Here is an 18,616-nt window from a genome sequence, read left to right as displayed (position 1 = left end):
CAGAAAGATCCTAAAACATTTTGATTTTGCCCATTTGCAGATGGAATCAGTCTGCAATGGGTGCCGGTGGCAGGGATATTCGTCATCTCAAGCTGCCCTGGGGCCAAACATCCCATCCTGCAAGGCCCCATTCCCTTATCTGATTCCAGCAGACTGGTCGAGATGATGGCCATGCCAGCCAGAGCCTTTGATTTCTTTTTTTTTTTTAAGAAGATCCCTCTGCTTTCACACTGCGTTATTGATCACCAACAGACCTCATTTTGTTCCTGTGCTTGGAGAAGGCTCTATTTGTAATGTGATCGCCCAGATGAAAATGGTAGAACGGTGGACAGATACTAATCCTCTTTTCCTCCCAGTCTCCAGCATCATCTTTAGTGATTTTTGCAGCTCGCCCCTGTCAAGATTCTCATTGCCTGAAGCCAAGAAGACACCACTCACACCGTTTTGTTTTTTCCCCTCCAAAAGGGAAGAGATCGGGGGTATAATCGACAACATTTGCTCAGCTATGTGTAAATGGGTTCAAATAAAATTAAACACGTACAAAAAAAGCAGCCCGCTCAAATTCTACAGCACTGATTTTCACTTCACAATTAATTAGAGCTGGGCGATAGAATGATAATGATATATATTGCGAAATAACTTTTTCTCGATAGAAAATTTAAACTATTGCGATAGGCCTCATCTCTCTTGCTCTCTTAAAAAAAAAAGAAGAAGAACAGCCAATCCAAATTAAGTAGCGCAGAGCCGAACCAATCACAGCCGCAGCGTCACGTCACGTGACTTGTTACGTACAGCACAAGTGCCAAGCCGCACGTGTGTATTTGTTTGGGAAGCAGCCAGCCGGGCTGCCCAGGTAATGGAGGAAATGAGTGTGCTGACTAGAGAAAAATCAACCGAGAGCGTGACCGAAGGTTACTGAAGAGAAAACAGATGATGGTTCCAATGCCGGAGATATTGTCGAACGGAAGGGCCACAGAAGTTCCGTAGTGTGAAGGTATTTCAGCTATTTCAAGTCTGACAAAAACAGAGTAGCGCGCACTGTAAATTGTGCCGAAAGCAAGTCTGGAAATACAATAAACTGGTGCATGCTCAATCTCTGACTGAAAGCGCTAATTCGTCATTCGGCTTTTGTCAGACTAAAGTAACTGTTAAAACTGTTTGAAAAGCTAAGCTATACAACAAGGAGAGATTGAGAATTTCCTTTTAGTTCTCAGTTTATTTGATATTGACAAAAGTTAGTCAATTTTGTCTGTTCTTCTGTAAAACAAACTAAGATTTATTTTTAGAATTAATATTTTGTTTCTAAGTGGAATTGACAATTTAGTGGTCTGTTTTGTTTGTTCTATTTTGAAACTTAAACGCTTTAGCGGCTGCCTTTTGTGTAGTTTGCAATATTTGCCTTTATTTATCTGAAAAAGTCTCATGTTCCTTAAGTACATCTACCCTGTTGAACTTATTATGGGAAATAAATATTTAAATCAAAACAAGCTGCTGATTATTTCAAATATAGTTATTTGGCTTATATCGTGATATATATCGTTATCGCCTGAAATGAAAAAAACATATCGTGATATGAAAAAATCTTATATCGCCCAGCTCTACAATTGAGAAATAGACTCAGACTTGACACATTTCTCCATATTGAACGTCATAACGCAACAGCACAGAGTAGGGAGCGTCTGCCTTGTCATTTCACCCAGATGGTAGCTGGAAGTATGTAAATTGGTTCGTTAACCTTACAGTGCTGTAACCAGTGGGCCATGCAAAGGGCTCGCTCCATGCTGGTTTTCTTGTATTTTATTAACGCCCATTAATAATAACGGGAAACTTTTGCTAATGGCCCGAGGTGGTTCACTGCGGTGTTATCAAACACTGCAGTAATTATACATGACATCCCTCTGATTAACACTCTTGTGATTATTACGTCACGTCGAATCATCTCGACTCCCGTTTTCTTAGTTATAACACATTTTACAAGAGGAGAAAGAAAGAAGGGCTCTAGCTCTCCCCCTCCCATCCTGACAAGCTGGTTTGTAACTTTAACCCCTGACAATAGAATGGCATGAAGAAAAAGGAGCTTGGGGGGTGGGGTGGGGGGTGGAAAGGTGAAAAGGGATCCACATTTTCATATGGCTTCTCCCCCAGTGCTTGCAGAGTGTGTGAAAAATTAGCTTGCAGTGTGTGCATGAGCTGCCAGCAGTGAGGGCTTGCACCTGGTGCAGGCGGGAGTATGCGAGGGGCCAAGGGTCACCTCACGGGTTAGACAGGATTGAAGTTCTCCTCTTCCCAAGAAGGGCCAGACAACCCCTGCGGCTGCATCGCATAACACGGGCCTTTCACGCCGCTTCCTTCCCTTTTCTTTCTCCCCCCCTTCCCCTCCTGGTCGCCTCCCTTTTTCTGCTGTAGAAAAGCACAGTAATCCATAACCCACTCAACTATCAGCAGCTCAATTATCCCTCCCGTTCACCCATTTTCTCCCCTCAGATGGAGATTCGAAAACAATTAACCTCTTCGCGGCTCGGGACTTTTCCCAGGAAAGGGGACGCCGGTAATTGAATGACTCCGCCATTTTTGACCGTGACTTCACTCCTTCACACATAAAGGTGGTTACTGAAAACTCTGCGGCTTTGTCGTTCTCCGGCGTCATTGTCAGGTAAGGTGCTCAAGCAGGATTTAACTAAATCATTTGATAATGTTTACATAATACTGCTTTCACCTACTTGGAGCTTAATAGATTTCCATCAGTCGTGATCATCATGTTGATATGTCGAGGAAATTGTACCCCCGTGAAGAATCTTAAATAATAATTATTCATATGTCAATAAATCATTGTTTGGTGGGCAGTACAACTGTGAAACCTGACACATCTACCATCAACAAGCTATAGCGCATCCTCCTGCATCCAAAGCCTTCAATAAAATGTTCTCTTCTCCCCCTTCATTACAAAGGGCCTCCTATTCATCTCCAGGTAGACAGCTTCAAAACGAGGGCGGGAAGAACAACCTGTTGCACCCATTGAGCTTTTTATTACTTCCCTCTTCAAAAAGGCTGGTGGCGAAAGAAGAGGCAACCTCAATCTTCTTGATTCCACAATACACAGTCAGCTTTCGGAAAACACACACACACAGACATGTAGCAGGATTTCAGCTGAAAGCTGTGTGTAAATTTTACAGACACTTGCTCCTCAAAACGTCACATTTGGGGAGATTACATTGCTGTTAGAGCCATTCCAGCTGTTAAAAAGGATAATGTTCTCACAAACAACTTCATCAAAAATGGGAAAAACAACTCAAAAGTGCCGCATTCAACCACAATCTCCAACGATGCCCAACAATGACTTCAACCAGCCATGTTCCATAAAGCGAGCTAGCTCGTTACCCAGTTATAAGCCGCGCCATATAATCCCTAACCACCGCACATCAACAAAACAAAGACATGTGCAAAAGCAAGACACTTCCATAAATGAATGTGTGAACGATATAGAGATATTGAAATATCTTCCACCAACTCCCACTTCTAATTGGAGTTGTGCATTTCGTGTTGCTAGACTTCAGATGCTACCTCGTCCTAAACCTCGGTGACTAGACGACCGAGTCGACAGAGCTGAAACCATGAACAACGTTTCGCAGCCTCGTCTGAAGCCCTCGAGATGGTAAAAATAGAATCATCGTGCAGAAATTATATGTTACGTTTGTTTTTTTAACATCAAAGGACCCAGTTTCTGTTCATTAATAATAAATGTTGCTTTGCATCAGAATTCCTCTGGGTGGTACAGAAAAACAGCGATCGAGCACAATCGATGTAATGAATTTTAAAAAGCCAGGTGATATAACTTATTTGAACTTAAACTTCCGGATGTTCACCAAACAACATAGCCAAAGTCTTGCTCCTTATATACATAGGTGCATAGCTAAAGTCACACACACACACACATAATAGAACACAGAAAAAGTCTTTGATGTCTCCTCAGCGTGGAGACTGCAGCTCCGTTAGTCACCCACAGTCGATCCAATATCCATATATGCTACACAATGACAGTAGCAAAGAACCAACATAACTCCAGCCACACACACACACAGACACCAACGCAAACTCTCAAACATAGCGTGAGCTGATTGTGGATGAGAAGCAAGCAAAAGAAGCGCCAGCAGAAGAAGAAGAAAAAAAGGAGGAGGAGGAGAAAAAGAAGAGAACCTAAACACCACTGGCTGTGCGCCAGACAGACTGGAACTTCTCTTGATCATTATGTCTAGCCTTCAGGTGTCTGGGGTCGGACCAACTGTAGGCAATAGTTAGTTTGAGGTTGGTGGAGGGTGGAAGGTAGGGTATTGGGGGGGGGGGGGAATAACACAGCAGCCAGACAAAGAGGGCTGCTTACATACCACCAGCATCAAGGAAGGGAGGGCGGGAGGCAAGGGAGGGAAGCAAGGAGAAGAAAGGAGGAGGGTTATAAAAATTTGATTAGACGATCCTTTGCTGAAGCGACTTTCTGTGTCGGTTTGCTTTTCTTTCTTTCTTTCTTTTTTTTCTCTTCCTCTGCCAGTTCCCCTCCCTTCTCTTACTCCACAGCGCTACCTTAGAGAACGGGGCAGACAGATTTTTATAGGTCCTAATTAAAGCCATCTGAAACCTTTTGAAAACATCAAATGGCCCCGGTCCCCTACTCTCTCCCTCCCTTCTCCTGATTGGCGTAAAGCACAAAAAACAATCTGAAGGCATGTTTTGGGGGTTTTTTGTTTTTTGCTTTAACTCCTGCGTATACATACATTTTGCACCCCCCCAACCTGACCCCAGCACCCCTAATTTCCAATCAATAAAAGGGTTCAATGAGTGACATGACCTCAGAATGTGAAATTCAATTTGATGGAATTTAAGTAGAAAAAGCCTGTTCAATAATTATTTACCTTTTTAAAAAAAATAAATAAATAAAAAAAAAGTACTTTTTTAAAATCATTTTTCTTTGTTTAATCACATCCAGCATTTGAAAGGACAAAACACGTTACTGAAGATCCACCCTTATCCTGCCCGGCGGGCTGAAGTGAAGTGCAGCGCTGTTTCAGTGCGCTTCAAGTACTCCATTTATTTCTTCTGCTGCTCTCCCTCCCCTCTCTCACCCCCGATTGTCCTCATTGAGCCGTGCGGACCGGTTGCACAGTCTGTCTGCCTGCCTGCCCGGGGTCAGCGGGTTTACCCTGTGCTTTTTATCTATATTTCATGCTATGGCCCTGCGCTGAGACAGCCCCACATTCACAATGAGCAAATTCACAGACTGCGCAAAGAACGTCAAAAGAGGCGGAATATAAGCGAAGTCAAACACCATCCGAGCATCAAGTAAAGTCAAATAAGACTATGGAAGTGGTTTAAAAATACGTATTTAATTCTGCTTGGAAACAAACCAAAATAAAGGGACAGAAAGCAAACGGCGCAAAAGTGGCACATGCAATCGCAAATCCTAAAAACAATAAAAATTTAATTAAGAAAAAGCAAAGTCGGCTACAAACAGAAGATAAAATAGTTTCAGGATTGTTATCATCGTATTTTTTAAAGCGAATAGAAGACGGGAAGTAAAATTTTGTCGATACTTACAATTCATTTCTATAACTTCTGGGCGTTATTGTCTCGCCCCTGCGACTCTGCGTTTTGGAGACGGCCAAGTGTGCTCCTCCGACAAAGCCAGGGGTCATTCTCGTCGAAGGGATGTGACAGCGTCATCGGATGGCAGTGAAGTTTGCATAACACAACACCTGGTGAGTCCCGCCGAGGACGGCGAACGTCCGATTCCGCCGGTGTCAGGTCTTCAGTGATGCCTGCACTCGCCGGGATTGAGCGCTGAGAGGACAGGGAGCGCACAGAAAGGCGTCATGTGAGCCTGTGTTCGAGGCGCCCATTGGCCAGCCGGGGATAAGTATGATAAGGGGAGTGCGTGCGCCATTGGCCCAGGACGAGAGCGGAGGCGCCTCCTCGCTTGGCCGTGCGCAAGAATGTGAGTGCGGCTCAGTGTTCATAATTTTCAGCGGGAGGGGTTGGAAGACAGAGAGGGTGGGGGGCGCATAAGTAACAAATTGTTCTTAAGATTTTTGTTATAGAAGGGAGGGGAAACGCACACATTCTGTTTCGTCGTTATATAAAAGTGGAATGTATGAAAATGTGTGGCGAGCCTACACGTCAGCTTTCGTTCTTTCTTTCTTTTTTTTTTTTTTTTGAGTGGTCGTCAACTAGCAGATTAACCGAGGGCGAAAATGTGACACGAAGTTGTCTTCATAGTGACGACAGGTAAGAAAGCAACATGACTGCCAAAGTACCCAACAGGGAGCTGTTTTCACTGGATCTGGATGTTTCCAGATATCACATCACGTATTTCTCATGATTTTATCAGATTTTGATGTGATATCTATATAACCCCCACCAGATGCAAGAACAGCAGCGCAATACAGAATAAAATTTGTATCCCTGTAATCTGAATTAGTTGCATAAATTTGTGGATAATTTCCTGCATAACTAAGTGCTGCACATTCACAAGGAATTTCATTCATCATTACTTAACAAAGTCAATACTGTTCTGGCTGAAATGCCACAAATTTTCTGACGCAAATAATAAAAAGTGAAAAAAGAATAGGATCAAACAGAGTTCAGCGGGCCCCCACATTTATGTTCAACACCGCAGAAACCCCAAAATGAATTCAGCATCTTCACTCTCACTTTCCTAAAAAGTAAACTATTATTTAAGACACCTGGAGCTAATTGATGCAAAAAATGTTATAAGAGCACAAAGGTCCTCTATTACTTTCTCCTACGTGTATGGACACAAAGGCGGTGTGATATGTTTTACGTTGTTCTGCCCCGTTCTTCATTTCTACATTGATTTTCTACACAGCTGGACTTCACAGAGGGCAACGGGACATAAAAGAGCATCCTCTCAGCCTCCCTCTCTGGTTCTGTGGAGACAGAAAGAACTGGAGATTCTGTATGGGTGGGAAATAGAGCGCGTGTAATCTGGAGCACGCATCTTCCCCCTGCTCAGGCTGCAGCATTAAATCGATATTCCGCAAAGCTTTCTCTTGTTTTCACATTCACTTGACTGCTACCGTGATGCGCCGCGAGGGTCGAGCAGCCGCTCCCTGATTTTTGTGGCACTTGTGCCCCCCTTCGCCCGCCACCTCCCCCCCTTTTTCTTCCTCTTCCACCTTCACTTCACTTCACTCCACAGCAGACACCCTCATTTGGATGGCTCCAAGGCGATGCGCCCATTCCATTTGTCTCTTGTGTTAACAGGAGGCGGCAGAAATAAGGCAGTGCGCTATCTCTATACAGAGCATTATCTCCGCCTTGCTCCTCCAGCACCATGAAACAATGATTATTAACTGCTTGAGGAGCATGCTTAGGGATTTCAAGGCTTGTTGCCACACTTAGGGAACATGAAGTGTATTGCACAACGCACCCCATGCTCAAGATTTTAGATTTTTTTTGCCTGAAAATAATACTTCCTCTTTTCTTGCCATTTGCGAGTACTTTCAGAAGCTACTGGCTTGCCCGAAACCCCCGGTGGGAAGAGTAGTAAGTATGGCTAACGGCATTATGACCGGACGTGTGACAGGAGCATTTTCACAAGAAACCAGCCTAGCACTTCCTTTTCAAGATTTAAAAGCCTGTTGTGCAGCGTCATCCTGCTGTAAGATAGTGGTTATGCATTCATACACTCAAGTGTTCACACACACACACACACTCTCCATCGTTATAAAAGCAAAGCCCTGCCTCTGCAAAATGGGTCATACACTGCAGTCACTTTATCTCAGCAAATGTATTGTGCCTGCGTGAGTGTGTGAGTGGTAGGCATGCGCATGTGTGATCACACATCAAAGGCAAGACTCCCAATATTAAAGCACGGGTGTCTTTGCTGAAACAGGACTTGAGCGTGTCAAACCGTTGAATGTTTTCGGCACTTTTGAGCTCGTGCGATATAGTTAGCCCGCAGAGCCAAAATGAATTTTTCCTTTAATACCTTCAAACGGCCAAAAGGAGGGTGCTCGCACACTAAAATAACGTACAGAGGCATCATTTTTATTCTACCTTAGTCCACTCTGTGCCATACGTGAATACAGTTTCAGCCCAATGTAAGATTCCTTCTGAATACAGGGGGAAAAAATAAAAGCCTTGGTTCAAGATACACTGTCAGGCTAATACAGAGACACACATTTGCAGATATATACCCACTGTGGAATGAATTTTCGCTGTGGGGTTCAAAGCTGTGCCAGTCAAAGAGGGAAGACAGCTCCGTGCCGCCGTCTTATAGACCCATCACTGTGCGAGCTAATCTGCGGCATGTTCTGGCCCTATATTTAGACCAATGTTTTGTGAACACTTAGCATAATTCAGTGAGACGAAAGGAGCTTTTCAAAGCTGTTAACCTCATCTCTTTAAAACTCATTTGGAGTTTTTCAGCTGCGCATTCCAACACACCTGTTCTCCTCTTTGTAGACCTGTAAATGCTCTCCGGTTTAGTGAGGAAATAGTTTAGCATAATTGGCGGTGATGGTGCAGCGTGACAATGAGAGCACGCCACAAATGTGAGGAGGTGATTGATTCATTCAGCTGCTCGTGAGAGAATGGGTGTTGTGTGAAATCGGCTCCAGAAACAGTGCGAAAATGTGCCGTCGTTCCCCTCGTAGAGCATCGCCCGATTTATCTCTGCAGTCATCGTCTTTACTGCACTCGTCACATAATTTGACATCTCAATAATCACGTCCTTATAAATTTAGAGGAAGTAATATTTCAGAGATAACACAGCACCTTGGTTTCATTTGGTCCCATTTATTATAAAGAAAGTAGCTGATTTCAGTCTGCATGAAAGTGTGTGCGTGTGTGTGCGTACCAAATGCTCTAAACGGGTCCAGGTGGGCCAGTGGGAGATGGTCATACTCAAAGCCTTTACCTCCATCTGCTGTGTGGCCTGCACAAGCTCGCACATTTCCACACAAACACACAGATGAGATAGACTGTCTGGTTCAAAAGCCCATCCCTTAAGCATTAAACGCTATACGCTTTGGCCACAGAAGCGTGCCACACTGGGGTCCTGCATGGCATCTGCCTCCCAGCTCCCAGAGCCAAGGCGTGGGGCCGAGGGAGGGGCCTGGGGCAGAGATAAGCTCTTCCTCCCCTGGTCACTGCTACGCCATGGGAACCGGACAGGCCTGGAGCCTCAGCTGAGCACCGCTGATAATATCCACATGAGTGTACATGCACGTTTGTGTGTGTGTGTGTGTGTGTGTGTGTGTGTGTGTTTGTGGTTACATGAATGGTTGCTGATGAGGCAGGGTTGAGGGGTTGCATGTGTGTGTGTGTTTGTGGGAAGGTTAGGTGCATGCATGGATGCACACACTTACATATTTTTTTAAAAATAGTCAAATATCACCACTAAGACAAAAATGCCCATCCATGAAATATTAAAAGTTTTGCAGCTTAATGCCAGTTGTTCACAGAAGTGTGTAAAGATATGCATCCTCCAGAGGAATGCATTTGTTTTCAACAATCTGTACAAAAAAAATCAATTGCCGTTCCGCAAAAATGCATGGAAATAAGAATTTTAATGTCAAGCTGACTCATGTTCCAAAGCAAACACATGTTTCTTAAATGTCTGAAAATGAGTGACAATATGCTTGCAAGCCACTCTTCCTCACTTAAGTGTTGATATTCTCACAAAAACCTGCACAAGAAACAAATGAAATTATCCACTTTGCAGATTGCTCTACTTCATTTTGGGATATGAAATTTTAAGACAAACTAAATAAGAATCCGCTGGTAGGCAGAGAAAGACAAAGCTCGTAATAAGTACAGTACATTTCATTAGAGCGAGTGCTGTAATGACAATGACATGAAGCAATGCCGCTCTTACAATAGTGCTCATTGTATTTTTTTTTCCATTCTGTGCCCACATTTACAATGTAAGATTAATTGCTTTGCTGCTAACTGCAAATCAGTCTGCCCTTGTTCTAATTCGTTGTTTATTTAACATGAGTGTAATCTAGTCTTTTGTAAAATGACAGAAATGGTTCCTCTTTGTTCAGCTGCACTGACCTTATCATTTTAACTTGTCATATCGGAATGCTCATTTACTCATCGCGTTAAGAGTCGCCTCACGTAACGAGGCAGTCGGGCAAATTCAATTAATTCGGGGCTGCTTTTAATCGTGTTGATGTTTCAAATAACAGCGCGTGACAAAAAGGTCTGGATCATGATAGAAACACTAATTGTTAAAACAAAATAAAGGGGATGATAGGATAGTGTAAAATGTATCAAAAGTTAAACCTGCTTGAATTTATTAATGTAATATTATGCATTAAGATGAGGCCCATGGAATAGTCTCGTGCAGTATGTATATTTGTTTAAACCACCTAAACGATGTGTTAAATGCACTGTGCCTATCATTTTAATATAATAATTACCTCAATGATTTTCAGAAGGAATGATTAGCTAGTGCAAATCAAAACTGCTGCTTGAGGGCGTTTTTTTTAATGGACATTTTTGATATTATTTTATAAAACTATTTGAGTACATAGGGCCTCTTTACAAAGCCAAATAGAAAATAACATGCAGAGAGATGTCTCCTTGATATTTATTAAACATTGCTGTTCTTTTTTTTTTAATCATTTCATCATTAGTGAAATATGGCTGATGAACACTGAACTGCCGGCACGCTGATTGCTTTTAGCAATTCTTTGATGTTCAGCTGGACGGCAAGTGCAAGTCATTTAATTACAGCGTCTCCAACCAAAGGCATTTCGTGTCATCCCATAGATTTCTGTTGTTCGCCATTGCTGCTTTCCTTCCAGCTGCCCCGATGAGTGTGACATATTTATCTAACCACTTATTACTGTTCATGATTGTTGACGTGTCTGATCTGTGAGAGAGTAATCTGTACTGTTAAGAATCAGAGTCTGAAGTAGTTATCAACTATAAGATGTAAGATGAACGCAGATGTTTCTAATATTTAATAAAGTTCTGTTTTGCAGCCTGGTTGGAAGACTCGCCATAGTAAATGAAGAACAGCGAACATGGTGAAACATAAAGTGCCCTGTCATGTGTGTAACCCTCTGAGGACTAGCATGTGTTTTGACAGGGGGAGGAGGAGAGAGAGAGCAAGAGAGAGACATAGACAGAGAGAACTATCCAGAGATCCAGGTCAGCTGTGAGGCCTCAGCTGGAGTGCAGGGCTACACCTGTCAGCGCCCAGGGCCCCTCTCTCTTTCTCGCTGTCTTCTTTCTGTCTCTCTCTTTCTGTCCAGCTGGACTCTCAACCCCCCACCCAGTCTCCACCTCCCAGATCCAGGCCACTTCAGCCCAGCCATGCGTGGACATCTCTGGGAATTCATTCCGGATGCTTCCTGTTCATTGCATCCACTCCTCCCTCGCTCTCCTTTCTCATTTTGTCCTTTTACTCCTCCTTTTGCTATCTACCTCATAACTCATCTCTATTTTTTCACGCACTTGATTTTTACTTAAACAGCACAACCAACTAAATCCCAACCATGCAGAACATGGTTCACTAAAACAGTAGCGGTCTAAAACATTCCAACTACTATTGCCTGACCTGAATTTGTAGAAAAAGTCATAGTTTTTGGTTTATCCTGTGTGTTTGGCAGAAGTGAGCACTTTTTTTTCAAAGATGGTGGCACAAATATCCAAAGTTTTCATTGTAAAGTTTTAGAGGGAACCACTAAGGAGCATAACACATTCGCACCACTCCTTTCTCCCGCTGTGCATCCAAAGCCTCTTTTCTACACAGTCAGCAGCAGCAGCTGGAAGCATTAAAAATGTTGGTACAAGCATCCTTTCTATTCTGATGTGACTGTAGCCTATTTTCCCAAAGTATGCATGTACTGTAAAATTAAGTCCATACCATTTCTGCACTCTTTTCTACATTTTACTTTACCGTCAGCTGAGAAAGTGTATATTATGTATATTTCATTATTATACCATATCGTCTGTTTAAACTAAAATAAAATAAAAGCAATGCAACAAGTTCAGTCTGAGTTAAGACACTAAATAACAGCAAACTAATTTGAAACTTAATCCATGCTTAGTTATATCCTTATATAAACTGTGCATTATACTATTTTATATAGGAGTTGTCAGAAAGGAGTAAAACTTTGAGAAAAAAAAATCATACACTCATTAGCCTTTTTTCTTACAGTAATCCAAGGTAAACAGGAAGTCAGATGACCACTTGTAAAACCAAATAAGGTATGCAGAAGAGCTTCTTTGAACTGATGCTCGGCAGAAGACCACACTGGGATCAGCTCCTGTGAGCCAAGAACAGGAAACTGAGGCCACAACATGTACAGGCTTATCAAAACTGGAAAATGGAAGATGAGAAAACTGTTGTCTGGTCTGATGAGTCGTGTTTTGTTGCTGTGGGATTTAGATGGTAGGGTCAGAATTTGACATGAACAACAAGAACGAGCTATGTAACAGTTCAGGATAATGGTGGGGATGTTTTGAAGGCAGACTGAGTGTTTTCGCTTACTATATCCATCCTTTAATGCCGACAGTGTGCTCATCTTCTGATAGCTTCCAGCAGGATAACTCACCATATCACAAAGGTCAAATTGTCTTAAGCCCCTTTCTAGAACATGACAATGACTTCACTGTACTCAAATGGCATACAGACGCCAGATCTCATTGCAATCGAGCACCTTTGGGATGTAGTGGTCTGGGAGATTCCACCCCATGCCATCGTAGAGTTCATGGATGTGTGGCCAAAAAATCTAAGGGGGCCTAGCAAAATATACGTAACAAAATCACAATGTAATTTTAATTATCCTGTTAAGCAGTAATAAAGTTCAGTCTGCAAATTCCAATTCAAGATCAGCACTAAGAGTCTTCAGTCCAATCAAGTTGACTATGTTTGTAAAAATGAAAGAACTTTTTTCTCTATAGGCTGTAAAACTAATTCAGAAATGCCGGAATTTTAATATGCTCACCATTTTTTATAGCTATCATGCAAATTGGCTAGATTATCTCATTATATATCTTAGCTTTTAAATATATATAGCCATTCATTGTCTCATGTAGTTTCCGGGAAGCATTAGTAGTGAGCCCATATTTGGGGTCATTATAAACTCAAAACAGGATCACTTGGATAACTTTGATTGCTTCCGATCATTACAGAGTGTATTATTTGCTACACTAAACAGAATTACAAAAATGGCAATTTCTCTCTGCTTGAAGCTATGACACATTTCTTTGTTAATAGCTTCAACTGCAGTAAAAATGCCTAAAAGGATACTGAGAACACAACATGAAAGAATGACAACAGCTGTGGATTTGTTTGAGAATAATCGCAGTCAATTGTACAGCCAACCTGTGTTAGTGTGTAAAGAATATAAACTTGGACATGGTTTAATATTCTACTTTTTTTTTCGCGGTTACAATCGATTTTCAGATAAGTGGCTTGCCAACAGCGCTAAAAATAAAATACCTGACAGCTGCTGGCCGGCTCTTGTAAACTGTAACATTGGTATTTTTCTCTTGGATACCTGTAAGGTGCAGATGACAAGCTCAATAAATCTGCCATTTAACCTTACTGAAACTCCATTTTGTCCCGCAGCAAGATGAAGCTGAGAGTTGAATAACAGTAAGCTTACTCTCTTGCTGCACTCACACCACATCCTATCCTACACGCCAGCTAATGAATTATTCAACTGTTTGTACCTGTGAGGCAAGCAGACTCTGTTAAGGGCTGCCCCGGTATGATCTATAATTAAATATGATGCAACATGAAAGTGCATAAGACATGAGACTAGGGTTTGGACAAGTCACTCAGACTTTCCACCTTGTTATCCATTTTGTGTACGTCCATATGCTGACTGAAGCTGTTTTTATTTTTGAGCGAGCTGTTTGTTTAAAGTTTTTCAGCCTTGTGCAAACTGGAATGCTTTGCTCTCGTTCGCTCGGTTACTGTCTTACGTCACTTTCTTCTGTCAGCAGTTGACATTTAAGGGCAATGATATCATGTCACGTTTGATTAAGCTATTACTGTCTTACACTGTACAGTTCACAATGAATAGGGTCCCTGTATCCTGCAGTATGTTTGTTTTGCTCCCACTGGCAGTTCAATCATAAAACCTTTTAAAGCTCACACTCAGAAATAATCCTGCTGTGCATTTTGAAATTTTGCCCGTAACAAAACCATTCACGGGCTCTCTGTATTGACCGTTTGGGGTATGTGAATCCCAGCAGCAATCCACTTTTCCCCGGAAAGCGCTCAACTGTCCTGAAGGAGAAGCAAACAATTGCTTAAACTTCAACTGCACAAGAATGGGTATTCGTTTTCAAGTTTAAGATAGATGACTTCTTTATTTTAGACTGTGATTTAGGCTGAAAATGTGAACAAAATCAAACGTAGACATTTGGTCTATATGAAAATCTCAGTGACAGCTGAAGGCATTAACCTTGCAATCGCACACAAATACACGCACACACAGTGCAGCGGGATCCTCGCATCTGTCCAAATGTGAACAGCAGTATCTTCACCTTGCAGGCGGCTGTGGGGAGGGAAGGCTTAGTGGCTTGCTCACTTTCTTCCTTCACTGGCTGTGAAGTGGAGTCTGAGGTGTCAGGAGTTTTTTTTTTTAACCCCTCCTCCTCCCCTTTCTGTCTCACTCTTTTTTTTCCTCCACAGTGAGTACATCTCTATAGTGGTGGAGTCTGTGCTTTACAGGGAACACTGCGTGTGCCTGATAAGGAGCTGAAAGCAGATATATACATCCGGGAGCGAGCTGCAGATACACAGTCAGGAAGACAGTAAACAGATCACATACATAATGTCTCTTGGATTTACATGTAGCATATCATACAGAGATGCAGAGAGCAAACATATAAGACTGGCCAAGTTTCTTGCACCTAAGAAGATGATAAAGGGATACTAAGAAAGGATGCATTTATAAAAAAAAGGGAAAAAAATCCCTGCCACGTCTCATTTTGCTCCCAGACAAATTGAATTGACCCTTCCATCACTGTTGGACAACAATATATATATATATCAGTCAACAAGCAATATAATATAATATAGTGTGAGTGTTTACTCCCTCCTATCATGTGCTGGGAGTACTTAGAAGGTTGCACCCCCTAGACAAGCTTTTACCTCTTCCCCTTTATTAAGACCCAGCAATTACTCTGGTTTGCTGACACCATGAATACCAATACAACAATGCCTCTTCTTTCTCCATTAGACACCTCCCAATACCATCACCACACACACACAGACACAGAAAGAAAGAGCGAGCAAAATCTTACTGCCACCCTCCCTACCCAGTAAAAAAAAATCTTTATCCCCCCCAAACCCCACCCCATGATTCCCCTCCTGAAATACAAAGTTGCCTGTGGTTGCCATGGCCACGATCGGGAGTTCATAAATCCAAGCGCAGTCCTCCTGATAATTCCTCGAAAATTATCAGGAGGATTTTCTTTAGGGAAGGGGGGGGGTCAGTGCAGTGAGTTACATGACACAGGATGGAGGATTTCTATAAAGAACATAGACTGGGTAAGATGAGGAGGAAGCCCATGCTTCTCCTCCACAACGTGTCCTGCCCAAGCAGATGGTGCTGTGTGGCTTTGCCGTGCTACTACGATCGCCTTGTGAGTGCCGCTGCCATAAGGAGGCAGGTTTGTAGGAGATTTGGGGTGACAGTGTTTGGCATGGGCTACAAAGTGAAAATGTTGGGAGGGAGAAAAGCACTTGGTGCTTTGGGTTGACACCAAGGTAAGCTCCTGTTATGTTCCTGTCTCTGTGATTTAGTGCCCAAGTGGTGCAAGAAGTGGAAAGCAAAGGCAGCTTTCAGGTTCAGGGGTTTGGGCACCATGCCGTGGACCATTATGGTTTACATTTTAGTTTTGATCATAACCTACTTCAGCTGAACACAGTTCCACGTTGTGTTTGCGATCAAAAAGAAACAAAAAATAATTACAAAGAATAAATCTCAGACTGAACATGGTGAACCACCAGATCATATCTGACTGGAGAGCATAATGAGCAATTACTTTGTGGCAAGGAAATTAAACCCCACAAACAATAACACAACTTCTTCTATTCTGTATAATTTCACTCTGAATCTAACATAATTCCACCGTTTAGTACTATAAATCATGTCTTCTTGTCAGATTTTTTGTGGCTGTATTAAGGTTTATTTATTGTCTCTATTCATGATTATCAAAGAGCAGTTGTAAGAGAGGGTAAGATCATCTTTGTGGAATAAGAAATAAAAGTTTTGGATTTTTTTATTTCATGAATGCATTTTTTTTAATACTCATGGTACCATCATCATGTTCCACATCTCTGTGCAGACTTATGCCTGATACAGAGTTGGCACTTCTCTCCTTCAAGGTCTTTTCCAGTCAGCTGCTTCCTCAAAGTCACATTCTGACCAGTTGCAGTTGTGCGTTTGCGATGTGCAGCAGATCTCCTTCATTATTGTCAAAATGAAACCCCTTAATTTTTAATTTCATTTAACTTGCAATGGGACAAATCTGGTGAATAGGAAGGGTATGAGTAACATTTGTGCTCACATGGCTTAAAAAAAATCCTGACTTCTTCATGCACTATGTGCTGCCTCACAATGGACTTTTCTTCATCGGACATCTCAGGACACTACAGTAGGACAGTCTGGCCCTGGGGACAAATTCACTATCCATAACTCTACAGCTCCTGATCTGATGTGCTGCCTTGAGAGTTGAACACTGTGGACTCTATAGCTGTAAACTGCTCTTCAGTTTCTGAGTCGTAGCCGGAAACCAAGCTCTTATCAAAAATGATGATCTTAGACAAGAGAGTCAACGGCGCCTTCTATGGCCATGCTGGATGAGATCCAGAGGTGCACAAGGACCTGAAAAGGGAAATGGGCAAAATTAGTTTTAAACATAATAGATAATTAAAAAGGTAATGATAGTAAATGTCATATATATGTAGAACAGAAAATATCCTGGTAATTTTCTGCCAGTACAATTTTCTGCTGGTAACATTCAATGTATGGAAAAAAAAACAAAAAACAAAAAACAAAAACAAACAAAAAACAACATATATAGATATATAGATATATATATACAAAATGCACACAAAAATGATTTCATTTTTCACTGCACTGCGTGGTATTTTTACAGATTCTTTAGTACAAACTTTTTTTGACATGACTTAACCATGAGTGAAAATATACACTGTGGGACTGACTGTGACCACTTACATGCATTCCAACAGCTGATGCCAGGAGATGACAGTCCAGCTCCCGTGAGAGCACGTGTAGTCTGGTCTCAGCACAGTGAAGTTTGGATCTGTTTGGGGTGGATGGGTTTGTGAGGGGGAGTAGGCTAGAGGGATAGCGGGTCATAGAGGGTCATCTGCCTGAATACTTGCACTCATTTTGACATGATGTATCCGTTTGTCACATGCAAACAGTCCTACACACATTAGCCTCCCAGTTGAATTATACCCATCTGCAGTTTTTCCCCTTTCCACACATGCTAACAGCATAATCACTCAAAAACATGAAACACACAAATGCTGCCCTTAATCCACAGATTTCATACAAGCACACATATACACTGGTTTTCCAGAACACTCAATGCACTGTATGCACCATTACTCTCTAACACACACACACACCAATGCACACATGGACACACCAGCCATCTCAGTCTGTGGCATGGAAGAATGGAGCCAGTGTATGCGAGGCAGCTAGCAGACAAGGGCAGGGCCGGGGGGTTTCAGGGGGATATGCATGTGTGTATGAAAGGCTATGTGTTGGGGACACAGCAGGCTAGAAAATGTGGGTAGGTTTGGAGAGAGGCCCTGATCTATACATTTGCAATTAATTTACAGTAAGTAAACAGACAGAGTCCCAAATAGAATCTGAGATGCTCTCGGAGTCATAATATGACAAACTTGGAGATCTGTGGCTGCATCTAAAGCACAAAACCCTTGAGGGATATGAGAGTTGATCTTTGCAGGCTAGTTTGAAAATAAATTATTAAAATCATGGATGTTTCCATGCTAAAATTAGAAGCTTGTCTAAAAGAAGCACTCAAAGGATTTGAGCAGAAAGCCACCTTTTTAAAGAAATACTGAACACAAAAGGAAAAGACTGTCACTCTCTGCTCACCTTCTTGTCAGCTGAAACTTCAGTGAACTTCGCAGAACTAGCAAACACAGCAAGTTAACACTCACAGATCTATCTTAGTCACCAGGAAAAAAAATAGAAGGTGCACAATTACTTCTAGGGTATCAAATAGAAATAAATACAATGAGGAGAATTAAGTTAAAATTTTCCTGCAGGGAAAATTGGATAATTCTAGAAGTAGAAATATGAACAATATAAATATGAAATACATCACATCTAAAAGTTACCAAAGCTTAAATGTGTGTTATCCTGTATGTATTCAATCCTCCTTCGCTTTGGTTTCACAATACACTTACAACTAAGCATTACTATAGGTGGTGCAGAGTGCATTAGCTGTGCATTTTAAATATTACAGCTTGCCAGCATGGCTAGTCTGGACAAAGTGGCTACCAGTTGTACTAGTGAAGTCATAAATGTAAACATTAAAAGCAGATTTATGAGTAATGGGTTCA

The 18,616-nt window shown here is 42.0% G+C and overlaps 2 long non-coding RNA genes across 2 annotated transcripts in view; one reads left to right on the top strand and one right to left on the bottom strand.

The window, feature by feature from the left end:
• LOC102082256 (uncharacterized) overlaps positions 1–5,819 on the bottom strand; it is a 29,585-nt gene extending 23,766 nt beyond the window's left edge. Inside the window, exon 1 of the long non-coding RNA XR_266420.3 lies at positions 5,587–5,819. This is a non-coding gene — a long non-coding RNA (uncharacterized LOC102082256). The remainder of the gene's footprint in view (positions 1–5,586) is intronic.
• An 89-nt stretch (positions 5,820–5,908) lies between these two features.
• Positions 5,909–12,002, top strand: LOC102082201 (uncharacterized). The gene is made up of 3 exons (XR_001224750.3): positions 5,909–5,983; positions 6,206–6,273; positions 6,875–12,002. It is a non-coding gene; the product is annotated as an uncharacterized LOC102082201 (long non-coding RNA).
• The last annotated feature ends 6,614 nt before the right edge of the window (positions 12,003–18,616 follow it).

Source organism: Oreochromis niloticus, linkage group LG15 (genome assembly GCF_001858045.2).
Source record: "Oreochromis niloticus isolate F11D_XX linkage group LG15, O_niloticus_UMD_NMBU, whole genome shotgun sequence".
Taxonomy (NCBI): domain Eukaryota; kingdom Metazoa; phylum Chordata; class Actinopteri; order Cichliformes; family Cichlidae; genus Oreochromis; species Oreochromis niloticus.
The sequence above is the reverse complement of the archived record's forward strand: the minus strand, read 5'-3'. Positions and strand labels throughout refer to the sequence as shown.